Source organism: Argentina silus (assembly GCF_951799395.1).
Source record: "Argentina silus genome assembly, chromosome: 19".
NCBI classification, from domain to species: domain Eukaryota; kingdom Metazoa; phylum Chordata; class Actinopteri; order Argentiniformes; family Argentinidae; genus Argentina; species Argentina silus.
This window is the reverse complement of record NC_139673.1, coordinates 4,477,404-4,486,960: the sequence shown is the minus strand read 5'-3', so window position 1 is coordinate 4,486,960 and position 9,557 is coordinate 4,477,404.

Below are 9,557 nucleotides of genomic sequence, written 5' to 3'. Positions count from 1 at the left end.
GGCAAAGTCGCTAAGCTAAGGCTTAAAGTGCACTTCATGAAGCAATCGCTAAACTCACCAGCCTGCTAAAAGGGAAAAACCGCCATACCGTCAAAGCAACGCGCAGTACAGTACAGTACAGTATATACTAGTGTATCCTTGTGGCTCACGCTGCATTCTCTTTATTACTTTATTATTCTCTTTTCAACTATTAACAGAAACTGAATAAAACTTTATAGCGGGGGAACTTTTACACGATAGAGATTGTATAACGTGTCTCTGGCAAGACAGATGGGATAATCTTGAACTGGAGTTGGAGTCCTTTTCCTAGAAATCTCAAAATGGATGTTTTTGTAAATAATGTGATTTGTATGTCGACTTGTGTTACTTTCACACTGTATCTGTTTTTTTGTGTAGGTTTAATGACATCATAATGTGCAATGTGAGTACATATTTAACTATCGGTATTTAGTTTAGTCTGTTAATTGTACATTGAGTTTTAGACCTGTATAAATTGTGAAAATGTGACCCATTATTTTTGTGTAACAAATTGTGCTTGTGACAATAAATTCTTATTGGTTACGTGGCTTCCAATCAAAGACGTGTTTTTTTGTCTCCAGACTTGTGTTCAGGCAGATTTAGCATTGCTGTTTTCTTTTGAAAATATTCTTTTTCATTTAAAAATGTTCCAACCGTGAGATTAAGAGCTGTCCTTGATTTGTGTTTTTGTCAGAGAAGCATCCTCTGATCCAGACTGCAGGTAAAGATGAGATGTGCCACCCGTCAGAACAAGCGTCTGTTTGACTCTGCATTCTACTGTAGATTTCCATCGTTTGTCAAACTCATGGCATGCAGAGAGAGAGAGAGAGGGAGAGAGAGAGAGAGAGAGACTCAGTCACTCACTCAGTCAGTCAGGACCGCCTGCAGTCTGTATCAGAGCCATGAGCAACAGTAGTGCCCTTCCTTTCCGGGAGGAAGCAGAGTGGACGTGAGAAAGGCGCTGAGTTGGGCTCTCTCCCAGAGTTCTCAGGGTGCAGTGTGTGTGTGTGTGTGCGTGTGTGACAGCTCTGACAGGGGAGGATGAACAGTGATTTAGGGGGGGGATGTCCTCTGCGGCGCCACTGCACAGTAACACAGTCGATGGGTGTGTGTCTGTTTTCCTTCAGGAGGATCTAGTGTACTTAACCTACAGCGCTTAACCCTTGTCAGCAGATGAGATGCGTCTGCATAAAAAACATTGGAATCGCTCTATAGCAATCATCTTGGATGGCTTCCTGACTTTCCTGTATGTTCAAAGAAGAGAATGTACGATTGTATTTAGCTCAGATTAAGTGAATATGATGTTTAGTCTTTCATCAGACCATCATTTCTCCTTCATGAACGTTCATCTGATAGATGTGATTATGATGAATACCGTGGGAGGCTGCTGGAGGTAGAAATCGGAGGACGGGCTCATTGTAACGCAACGAATGAGGAATGGAATCAAACACACAAACGCCCGTCTTCCGATTTCTCCGTCCGTCTGCCTCCACAGATGAATGCCTACCCTGTCTAGTTTCACCCTCAGTGGTCACAAAGGTCATTGGGACACACCCAGAGACAAAGGTGGGCATGGGTGGCGATGCCCTCTTAACACAATCACGTGACACAAGATAGATATGTGTCTGTTTTGTTTAAGGCGGATCTTGTGGACTTAACCTACTTAACCCCCGTAGCTGTAGCGATAACCAGAGCTGTTTTCTTTCCAAACACACCGTTACTGCACTCTATGTGCAGTGCGTTTTGGCCCTGCTTGCCTGCTATTACACAGATGGATCCCCGGGGGCGCTTATTGGCGTAGCACACTAATGCGCTTACCACGTAATCGCAAGGTTCCTGGTTCGATTCCAACCCTCGACCTATCTTGCATGTCATCCCTCCTCTCTCTCCCATCCTTCCTGTCAATCTCTACTGTCTCTATCCCAGTAAAGCAGAAATGCCCTAAAAACATATTTAAAAAAAAAAAAAGATGGATCCCAATGATGTGGTATGAGGTTTTCCTTTTGATTGTACCCTAAGGAATGATCATGCTGCCTTATGAGTTACATGCATTCGAGATAGATAGATAGATAGATAATTGTATAATATGTGTATGCTGACTGTCTCCTACGTAATTGAGGTAATAAGGTCAGTTCGCATGGCTTTATGCGTGTTTGAGCGCAGTCTTTTAAAGGTGTGTTGACACAATACGCCAGATAAATATGCAATGAAAACCACCCAATGAAGCCTGAGCTTAGTTGGATTTGTCTCAGGCACACAGGCTGGCATCTGTAGCTCGTTTGGCAACACCTCCACAGAGTGCTCTGTTTACCAGGTCTTGAATGTACAGGTAGACCATTTAAAATGGCCGCCCGCATTCCTTCTTGACATGACACGCACTCAGATTAGCCTCTTTAATTCCTCACTGACATTTGCTGAGCTCTGAAGCGTTTGTGATGTACTGGCGGGGTAGCATGAGAGAGAGGGGGCCATAGATGGAGAGAGAGAGAGAGAGAGAGAGAACATTGATCTGTTAGGGCATCATCTCTCTGTAACTACATGCACTAGTCTTTGTCTGGCTGGCTCCAATTCACCTATCATGTCTGATTGCCATACCGTGATAGGGAGTAACCTAGTGTTTATTTGAAGGAGTCAAGCTGAAATCTTGTAAATGGTGTTCAAATGACATCTCGCCCTCACGGATCTCTGCCCCCGGCACTGTAATCATGATGGATGACAATTGGAATCTGCGTGCCTGCATGTTTCCTGTGTGCAATTTTCTGTATTTGTGTGTGTGTGTATGCGTGTGAGTGTATGCGTGTTTGTGTGTGTATGCGTGTGTGTGTCTGTGTGCGTGTGTATGCACGCGCTCGCGTGTGTGTGCATGCGTGTCTGTGTGTGTGTGCGTGTGCGTGTGCGTGTGCGTGAGCGTGTGTGTGTGTGTGTGTGTGTGTGCATGTGCGTGTCTGTGTGTGTGTGTGTGTGTGTGTGTGTGTGTGTGCATGTGCGTGTCTGTGTGTGTGTGTGTGTGTGTGCGTGTGCGTGTGCGTGTGTGTGTGTGTGTGAGCGTGCGGGCAACCTGCCGTGACTGCCATGGCTGCAGATGGCATCTGCGTGCAATCTGTCTGTCTCTGTGCTGACAGGTCTGAATCACACTGCTGTGATTCCCGCCCAAACACCCCCACAACAACATTTAAAGACAACAAACCTCCCCCCGACCCCTCCATCACCAGCAGCAGCAGCAGCCTGTTTACCTGGGGAGAGGCACCTGTACACAACACATATTGGCCTTTTCTTGTTTATATAATCCTGCTAGGCGTCGTACACCTTGTTTACAGATAAGATTAAATCTATTATCCGACAGCAAGGCTGAGATGAAAAGCCACAGGGGGCTTTGTAAGACCGGGGGCTAGAATAATTCAGAAGGATGGGGCAAATATTGTCAGATTTACTGATTTCCCAGTGAGAACATATTGCGGTTTGTGCCATAGTGCTTGGAAACCAAAGCTCTCTCATTCTAGACAAAAGGCGTGGTCACCTCTGGGCATCGTCAGTCACGGGGTACTGGGCTAGCTTGGAGGGAGTGTCCTTGCTTTAACACACACACACACACACACACACACACACACACACACACACACACACACACACACACACACACACACACACACCCACCCCCCCCCCAGCATTTTGGCCTCCCGTCAGATAAAACAAAACGGACTGTTCTGTCCACCCCTACTGTCTCTACTGTTGCTGCCCTTGTACAAACATGAACCAGGGAGATTAGCTATCACAGTAACTTGGTCCTCGTAGGCAGTATGCTGTTCTCTCTGGCCTCTAGGACAATAAGCCATAGGCAGTATGCTGTTCTCTCTGGCCTCTAGGACAATAAGCCATTCTGGTTCAGAGGAGTTATCTGTGTTTATGTGCCCAGCTATGCCCAAATCCTGCCCATGAACACCTGTTTTGTGTTGATATGGTTCATATTCAGGAGGAATTTTGTGCATTCAGCAAGACACCTACTGTATCTCCAGCACTTGATCCAACTGAACCATCATAGAGAAGGTGTTTGAATATGCTAGTACTTGGTGTGCTTCCTTTCTCAAACATATACCGACACGCTGCAGATTTCCTCTCACCGTGATTCTCTATTGAACTTTTGACAACCCTTTTAGGAGAGGGCAATGACTTTGTATACGCCGTCCTTTAGAACGTTCTAAGAGGTTCTTTGATGGCATCACAATAGGCAGCTACTGCTGCAACGCTCCGGAACAGAACTCCTGTCAGGAATCTGAAGGGCCCTTTTGTTTCTCTCTTTACATGCCTCAAGCCTCCACAACTAATTGGCTGTGAACCGATGGCCTCCTGTCAGGGGAGAAATTGTCTCTAATAATACATCTTCTGTTCATCAGCGTTCCCTGTTCTCTGCTGGGGGGTCAGCGTGTCTGGTGTGGCCATGCTTGACACCCTGGCCCTTGGGCTCGGTAATCAATTTAAACCTACTCAGGCTATCAATTATAGCTAATGTTACCAACCGCTAGAATCGCTTCGTGGTCAATCGCTCTTCTATGCAGGTGCATGAATACCGCTGTTTAGCGATGAGTTCCCAACCCACACACTGTGGGGCGGGCGGACGAGAGGTTGCTAATTGGGCGAGGGCTTTTTCTTCAGGCTAATTTGAGGCTTTTTGTTCCCGGTGCACATCCCACAGTCAGAGAGGCTTTGTGGAAGTAGGCATCTGTTGAAGGGAGCTGGAATTACATGGGCTTTGCTTGTTGCATCTGTCTCTCAATACGTCACGTGAAGGCCCAAGGGCAAAACTCTGAAGTCTTTTATGTATCTTTGCAGCAATCCACTGGAGTATACGTTAAATGCTAGACATGAAATGAAAACAATATTGTACTCCCTGTTTGTTTGAAGTGTCAACACATGCTGCACACACACACACACACACACACACACACACACACACACACACACACACACAATCATGATTCCTAAATCCTTTCACCAGAATTGCCTCGTTTCCGCTATCACAGCTGTAGATCCAGATAGTTGACTTCTGCTTCTTTGCATGGTGTTATTTTCTACAGCAGGGGAGGTTCAGAACTGTAAGACATCTCTGTTCTCCATCTCCCAAGTGGCAAGGGCAAAGTGTCACATGTCTGGTTCCCTTTGATCGTTAAGTGCTTCAGAATGGAGGTGCTGTCGTCTTTGTGGCGGGTTTAAACACTGGTATTAAACTCAGAGAGGCTTTTTACAGTAAGAGAAGTCCCATCGTTGATGTTAGTGACGTGAGGGGAGACTGAAAGGTTGAGCGTTTGTGTTCCCGGCAGCGGTGAGTCAGGTGCCTCCGGGCTCTTGAATAACCAGCAGGGTTGGCTACCTCTATTGTTGCTCTAACCCACCCTGTGCTGGTAGTGGCGCAGGAAGTCAGTTATTGGTGAACCTTTGACTTTGCCGAACAAAAGCATTGAGCATAGAATCCTGGTCAATTGTGAACTTAAGCTTCCGAGCGAGTAAATCCCCCCACCCCACCACCACCACACACACACGATTTACGCAAAGCCTTTTTATTGCACCACCTGGCCAACTCAGCTCCACTGTTGTTATGCTGATCCGAGAGGCTTGGAGTACAGTAATGAATTGATTCATGATGCCCAGCATTGGCTGTTCCGGAAATTGTGGTCAGTGTTTTTGGTTCAGGGAATGGGGATGTCCAACTGGCACACGATGGGAGTGGTGATGGGAATAGCGGATAGGCAGGGAGTCGGGGCACAGGAGGTGAGCGCTGATGATGCACACAGCAGGAACTGGGCAGAGCGTGACGTTGTGGGTCATATCCTCCTGTCATATCCTTTGAAAGGACTGACACAAAGGATATGACACACTAATCCACAAACACAATCAATAGTTATTTCTCTCTCCCCCCCTCTCTCTCTCTATCTCTCTCTCCCTCTCTCTCTATCTCCCTCTCTCTCTCTCTCTATCTCTCTCTCCCTCTCTCTCTATCTCCCTCTCTCTCTCCCCCTCTCTCTCTATCTCTCCCTCTCTCTCTCTCTCTCTCTCTCTCTCTCTCTGGGCTCTCAGTCACTCTCATCCTCCACAGTTTGACTGGTTTTAACGAGGTGTTGGTTTGATGACGATCTTACCTTGACTTTTTAACCTCACATTAAAGTACACTTTAAAATTGGCTTCCAGAGAAAAAAAAAGCCCTGTTCTTGCAGCCGTAGTATTTTCCTGGATTTAATGGATATGCAAACACAAATTTTTGTGGTAGCCATTGTAGATTTAGTGTAAGAATAATGTTTGAATAAAGGTAATTTGAGTATGCTACAGCACTGATTAATGTGGTTGTACGAGCGCTGCTTTTATAATGTCCTTTGTTTAACACAAGACTCCCTCATCTCAGCTCATTTTTGCATATGCAGGTGGCTGGCTGATTGTTATCAAATCCTCTGGGTGTGTATAGTGTATCAGTCGTTTGTGCTGGAATACACTTTTCACTTCCAAAATAAAGAGAAGGGTGTTATGAAAGAATGTGCAGCTATAAATATATAGATATATTCTGCTCGCCTTGATTGTACTGGCCTTTGCGAAATGCTGATTTATTTTTGTCTCGCCACGACTTCCACAGCTGAGTGTGTGAGGAACCAGTAAACAAATGGTGGAAAGTGACTAAACACGCTGAAGGATTGATGCTCAGCGCACGGCAGCGAGATGTGGTAGACATTCAACATGATGATTGTTGTCCTTGATGGAGACCTCACTTTAAACCCAGGCCTCAAAGCCCTGCAGGGCCAGGATGAACAACATTGGACCCCCCCTCCCCACTCACCCCCCCCCCCCCCCTTTACCCTTTCCTCAATCCTATCTTCAGCCATAAGGGGGGGGGGGGGGCCTTAGATGAGCGTCCAAGGGCAGCTTCAACCTGGCCAATAAACACTCCATGAGCATGGGAAGCCATGTCAGCCACCGGTAGGGGTGATCTTTAGATCCTCTTTGTCTCTGGACAGACTGAACCCCTGTCTGTCTGTCTGTCTGTCTGTCTGTCTGTCTGTCTGTCTGTCTGTCTGTGTGTGAGCGTGTGTGTACTACTGAATTTCCTGATGTTTTTGTTTTTTTGACTCTATTTCTGTATCACAATGAGCATTCATGAAGTGCCTCTGTGCTTTTCCCCAGAAGCAGAGTGGGGCACTTGCATTGCTTATTGCTCGGCTGAGCGACGTGGTAGGAATCGTGATTGTGGAAGGGTAACTAGATGATTGACTCAGAGGTCACTGCTATCTCTTCTACCATCTGTGTTCAATACTGTACAATACTATTAAACTGAGAGATACAACAGACTTGATAACTGGTAGGGCGAGAGAGAAAGCTCTGGGGTCATCACGTATGTGTCTGAGGTGCTTATTCAAATAGTTGTTTCTCTCTATATAACTTTCTTCTCAGGATAATGATGTTGTAGAAGGTTAAAGGTCTATTTTAATTGGACTACTACTACTGAACTACAGACGTATGACGCAGGCAAATAAATGAGCTGTGATCTCCGTTGTCTCCTCACCATAACTGAGGTAATATTTATCATAAACACACTAGGGACGGCAGATACGGCAGATAGGGCCTAAGCAGGACAGTCTGTCTGTCTGTCTGCCTGCCTGTCTGCCTGCCTGCCTGTCTGCCTGCCTGTCTGTCTGCCTGCCTGCCTGCCTGCCTGTCTGCCTGTCTGCCTGCCTGTCTGTCTGTCTGTCTGAGACTCTACTTTTGATAAGCAGGGAGACTCTACTTTGATATGTGTGAGTGCATGTGTGTGAGTGTGGAGATAGGCATTACAGACATTACAATCTTATCTATACAGAGTGGATGGACATGCCTCCATTTTATGCCTACACTGGCCCCATAAAGAATTCAAGTTATGCTATGCTATCATAAAAAAAACAGATTTACCTTATCGCCTGCAAATATTAAGCAGATGGGCTTGAGCAATCGGCACTTACTTTAATCCATTTTTCTGCAGCCAAACTTGTCTCCCAAGCTAGTCCCAGGCCGCATTTCTCCAGTCTGGCAGCTTTGAGCACATTAGACTATCTAGGTATGGGCTTTGTCCTCCTGCTATGATAAATCCAGCCCAGCCCCATCTCCATATGGTTATTACTGATTATGTGAACATGTGCAGTATGTGCAGCTCCCCTTCTCTCAGGTGTTTGGTTTTTTTAAGTGATTCATCCCTCTAACAACACGTGCCTCTGCTGAGAGAGATTTCCTCGAAGGTATAGAGATTTCCATGGTACTTGTGAGTCTCTTCTGTGTGCGGATGTGCCATGTAGTACAATTTGTACCGCTCTCCAGGTCCGAGATAAACAGCATCCATAAAGCTACAAGAGCTCTCAGGTGTGCTCTGTGCTTGTGATATGCAATGTAAGCATGACGCTGCCGGTGTGCACCCATCTGTGAATTTTTGTTTACCTGGTGGACCGAAGGAAATGATGATGGGGAGATTATGTTCTTCAAGACATAAACGCAAGAGCAGAGTCCCTGATGTACACAGGGTTGTATAGGTAACGGAATACATATGTATACAGAATATGTATTCAGAATATATTTTGAAGTATTCAGTATTGTGGTATGATGGAAAAAAAGGGTATTCAGAATACATAAATAATAAAAATGAATACTTACTTTACTAGAAACAAAGATGACTCTTAGTCAGGGCTAGTTAGTGCTTAAGCATTCACTCCAGTCCTGTGTCAACAACAGCCATGAAATCAATTATTTTTGTTATGCTGAATAGAACATTCTTGGTCAAGTTGACCCCTATTTCACAACTGTATTTGCCAGTGATATGATTTGCTGGCCTCTGAGGATGTTTTCTATAACAATATGTTGAGAAATTGTGTTGTGTTTAGGCTGTCCATCTGCTTATTTGAACAATTATTTTCTGTGTTTTATTGAAATCAAAGCAAATAGTTTCCAAAGTATACTACGCCCAAACTCATTATTCCCCAAACTGTCAACACACCTATTTTTGAGTTATTAAAAGACAGGAACACAGCCTCTACAATGTTCAAATATTCATTTCTTTATTCAAGCATAATTCATGTAGAGCAATGTTTGGTGGACCCTCCACAAGCTGTGCACTCATTCAAATGAAACAAAGGGAATGTAGAGAACGGCAGGGTAGAGCAGCTTGCCCTAAGTGGTATCGAACTCACAATCGCTAGCTACAGTATGAAAGTAGGCTTCTATCCTTTATGTACACAAAAAAGGTCCAGGTGTGGAGACAACAGCCATGTGCAATAAGTGTTCATAGGGACGAGAGCACTAGCCAAAATGGCTTTACAGAACATGTTGCTCTTCCTCAGGTCTTAGATGGCATACAAGCCAATTTTCAGGATCGTGTGTGTGTGTGTGTGTGTGTGTGTGTGTGTGTGTGTGTGTGTGTGTGTGTGTGTGTGTGTGTGTGTGTGTGTGTGTTGATAGTAGTTGAAAAGCCTCTATGTCTCTAGCAAACTGCTGACTGTGTATCTATTGATGAATATATAAACAAGTTGCATAGGATGAGA